Genomic DNA, 5011 nt, shown 5'->3' on the forward strand with positions numbered 1-5011 from the left:
ATATATCTGCTGTCTACAAGAAACCCACCTCAGAAAATAAGACGCACACAGACTGAGGGTGAAGGGATGGAAAAAGGTTTTCCAGGCAAATGGAACTGAAAAAAAAGCTGGGGTAGCAATACTTATATCTGACAAATTAGATCTCAAACTGAAGGACATAACAAGAGATAAGGAAGGCCACTTCATAATACTAAAGGAAGCAATCCAACAAGAAGATATAACTCTGGTAAACATATATGCACCCAATACAGGAGCACCCAAATACATAAAAAAAATTCCTGGATGATATCAAGGGAGAGATTGACAGCAATACAATCATAGTAGGAGACTTTAATACCCCACTATCACCATTGGACAAATCCTCTAAACAAAAAATCAGCAAAGAAACATCAATCCTAAATGACTCACTAGACCAGATGGAATTAATTGATCTTCAGAACAATTCACCCCAAAGCCACAGAATATACATTCTTCTCAAGTGCACATGGGTCATTTTCAAAGATAGACCAGATGTTGGGACATAGGCAAAGTCTCTTCAAATTCAAGAAGATAGAAATCATATCAAGCATCTTCTCAGACCACAGTGGCATAAAACTGGAAATCAACTACAATAAAAACAACCCAAAGAAATCAAACACATGGAGGCTAAACAACATGCTATTAAACCAGGACTGGGTTACCAGAGAGATCAAAGAAGAAATAAAAAACATCATGGCAACAAATGACAATGAAAACACTACAATCCAAAATCTATGGGACACAGCGAAAGCAGTCTTGAGAGGGAAGTTCATAGCTCTACAAGCCTACTGCAAAAAACAAGAAACAATGGTAATAAATTACCTAACCCAACAACTCAAAGAGTTAGAAAAAGAGCAACAAGAAAAGCCCAGTGTAAGCAGAAGGAAGGAAATAATAAAGATCAGAGCAGAGATTAACAATATTGAGACCAAAGAAACAATACAAAAGATCAACAAAACCAAGAGCTGGTTCTTTGAAAGGATAAACAAGATTGATGAACCTCTAGCCAGGCTCACCAAGAAGCAAAGAGAGAGGACCAAATAAACAAAATCAGAAATGAAAGAGGTGAAATAACAACAGATCCCCCCGAAATACAAAGGATTGTTAAAAAATACTACGAACAACTCTATTCCAACAAACTGGACAACCTAGAGGAAATTGACATATTCCTAGAAAAATATAACCTTCCAAAACTCAATCAAGAAGAATCTAAACAGCTCAATATGCCAGTAACTATGGAAGAAATTGAAGCAGTCATCAAAGAGCTTCCGGCAAACAAAAGCCCGGGGCCAGACGGCTTCACAGGAGAGTTTTACCAAACATTCAAGGAAGAACTAAAACCTATCCTCCTCAGACTATTCCAAAAAATTCAAGAGGAAGGAACACTTCCAAGCTCCTTCTATGAAGCCAGCATCACCCTAATACCAAAACCAGATAAAGACAACACAATGAAGGAGAATTACAGGCCAATATCCCTCATGAATGTAGATGCCAAAATCCTCAACAAAATTCTAGCAAATCGGATCCAGCAGTACATCAGAAAGATCATACACCATGACCAAGTAGGGTTTATCCCAGGAATGCAAGGATGGTACAATATCCGCAAATCAATAAATGTGATACATCACATAAACAAATTGAGAGATAAAAATCACATAGTCATATCAATTGATGCAGAAAAAGCATTTGACAAAATCCAACACCCTTTCTTGATTAAAAACTCTCAACAAGGTGGGAATGGAAGGATCATACCTCAACATAATAAAAGCTATATATGATAAACCCACAGCTAACATCATACTCAATGGGCAAAAACTAAAACCATTTCCCCTAAGAACAGGAACAAGACAAGGATGCCCACTCTCACCACTCCTGTTTGACATAGTACTGGAAGTATTAGCCATTGCAATTAGACAAGAAGAAGAAATAAAAGGAATCCAAATTGGAAAAGAAGAAGTAAAGCTGTCCTTATTTGCAGATGACTTGATATTGTACATAAAAAACCCAAAAGACTCCATCAAAAAACTAACAGACTTAATAAATGAATTCGGCAATGTAGCAGGATACAAAATTAATGCCAAGAAATCTATGGCATTTCTATACACCAACAGTGAACTTACAGAAAGAGAGACTAAAAAAGCAATCCCATTTTCCATCGTACCAAAAAAATTAAGATACTTAGGAATAAACCTGACCAAGGAGGTAAAAGACCTATATGCGGAAAAGTACAGGACACTGAAAAAAGAGATAGAGGAAGATGTAAACAGATGGAAGAACATACCATGTTCATGGATTGGTAGAATCAACATCATCAAAATGTCCATACTACACAAAGCAATCTATAGATTCAATGCACTCCCCATTAAAATACCAACAGCATATTTCACAGACCTAGAAAGAACTCTCCAAAAATTCATCTGGAATAAAAAAAGACCCCGAATAGCCACAGCAATCCTCAGAAAGAAGAATAAAAGTAGGAGGGATCTCAATACCAGATTTCAAGCTGTATTACAAAACCACTGTCCTCAAAACAGCCTGGTACTGGCACAAGAACAGACATATAGATCAATGGAACAGAATAGAGAATCCAGATATCGACCCAGACCACTATGCGCATTTAATATTTGACAAAGGAGGCATGAGCATACAATGGAGTCAAGACAGTCTCTTCAATAAATGGTGTTGGGAAAATTGGACAGATACATGCAAAAAAAATGAAACTAGATCACCAACTTACACCATACACAAAAATAAACTCAAAATGGATACAGGACTTAAATATAAGACGGGAAACCATAAAAATACTAGAGGAATCCACAGGCAACCAAATCTCAGACATATGCCAAAAGAACTTTTTCAGCGATACTGCCCCTAGGGCAATGGAAGCCAAGGAGAAAATAAACAAATGGGACTACATCAAAATAAAAAGCTTTTGCACAGCAAAAGAAACCATCAACAAAACAACAAGAAACCCCACTGTATGGGAGAACATATTTGCAAATGGTATCACTGATAAAGGTTTAATTTCCAACATCTACAGGCAGCTTATACAACTTAATAAAAGGAAGATAAATGATCCAATAAAAAAATGGGCAAAGGACCTAAATAGAATATTTTTGAAAGAAGACAGAAGGAAGGCCAAGAGACACATGAAAACATGCTCAAAGTCACTTATTATCCGAGAGATGCAAATCAAAACGACAATGCGATACCATCTCACACCTGTCAGAATGGCTATCATCAACAAATCAACAAACGACAAGTGTTGGCGAGGATGCGGAGAAAAAGGAACCCTCGTGCACTGCTGGTGGGAATGCAGACTGGTGCAGCCACTGTGGAGAACAGTATGGAGTTTCCTCAAAAAACTGAAAATGGAACTCCCATTTGACCCAGTAATCCCACTCCTAGGAATATATCCTAAGAAACCAGAAACACCAATCAGAAAGGATATATGCACCCCTATGTTCATAGCAGCACAATTTACAATAGGTAAGATTTGGAAACAGCCTAGGTGCCCGTCAGCAGATGACTGGATCAGAAAACTATGGTACATCTACACAATGGAATACTATGCTGCCATAAAAAAGAAGGAATTACTACCATTTGTAGACACCTGGATGGAATTAGAGAACATTATGCTAAGTGAAATAAGCCAGTCAATGAAAGAAAAATACCACATGATCCCACTCATTTGGGGATAATGAAAAACATTATAAACTGATGAACCAAAAGATAGTTACAGAGGCAGTAAAGCATCAAACAGACTGTCTAATTACAGCGGTAAGGTTAGGGAGAGGTGGGGGAAATAAGAGATCAACTGAAGGACTTGTATGCATGCATATAAGAGTAACCAACGGATGCAAAACATTGGGGGGTGAGGGCATGTATGGGAGTAGGGGGGTGGGCAATGGTAAAATATGTACACATATACCTTAATAAAAATTTGAAAAAAAAAAAAGAAAAGTGGCCTATGATTGCACAAGAACTTAGGGAGTGAAAACTTCTTGAATGAAGACATAGGAAAAAGAAGCCTGAAGCAGATGCAGGACTACCTCTGACCAAAATGGTGCCCTCTCATACTGAAAGTATGGGCACAATACCTAGCAGAGTTTCCAGGGACCAGCATCCTTCTTCCAAAGGTACTCCCCTTCCTCATGCTGAGAATAAATCCAGACCCCACACAGATAATAAGAAACATTTAGGTTTGTTTTCATCCAAATCCATGCCAGGAGAGAGGACCAAAGTAGGATCTAGCAACTGTTCCCAAGCCTCACTTCAGAAGGACCATGACAGGCCTGTTTTCAATGGGGCTGGAAAGACCCACTGAGCACCTTTTCACCAAGTGTTCCAAAGACTTCTGCTAAAGGGACTCAGAAATCTGTTACTGAGCACACAGCCAAAAATCTCCTCTCTATCCTAGCCATTCCAGACCTGGACCTGTGGTCTCCCCACATAAGGCTAAGAGTCCAAGTGTCAGGCCATCAGGCAGCAGCTCCAGCCCAGCTCCTGGGCAGCCCATCACAGGGAGTCTTCAGCCTATGATTAGTTCTGGCTCCATGCCCAGGCACCAGAATGGCAGCTCCAGCTCAGGACCTGAGCGATCAATAAGTGGGACCAAGAGGCCAGCCAGTGACTTAAATCCTCCTGGAAGGACAGTCAGCAGTACAGGTGGCTCTGGATGACCCATCAGTGGCTCAGGTGGTTCTAGGAAGTCAGTGGTCAGTTCTGGTGACTCTGGGTGGTGGCCTGTGCACAATCCACATAACCGATGACCAATGAGTGGCTCAGTGCCCCCCAAGCGGTCAGTCAGTGGCTCTGGGCGATCAGTAAGTGGCACAGTTTCAGCTGGACAGACTGTCAGCAGTTCAGGCCCTAGAAGACCAGTGAGCAGCTTGGGACCTGGGTGAATAGTTAGTAGCTTAGATCCCCCCATAAGCCCAAATGCACTTTTGTCTCAGAAACAATATCTTCTAAGAATATCATTACCTGGCCC

General features: G+C 40.1%; 1 pseudogene across 1 annotated transcript; it reads left to right on the plus strand.

Moving 5' to 3' along the window:
• Positions 1 to 4081: 4081 nt before the first annotated feature.
• On the plus strand, positions 4082 to 4700 carry LOC308248272 (protein SPT2 homolog; annotated as a pseudogene). Its single transcript has one exon. The product of its transcript is annotated as a protein SPT2 homolog (transcript).
• Positions 4701 to 5011: the final 311 nt, after the last annotated feature.

Source organism: Plecotus auritus (assembly GCF_963455305.1).
Source record: "Plecotus auritus genome assembly, chromosome: 5".
Lineage (NCBI taxonomy): Eukaryota > Metazoa > Chordata > Mammalia > Chiroptera > Vespertilionidae > Plecotus > Plecotus auritus.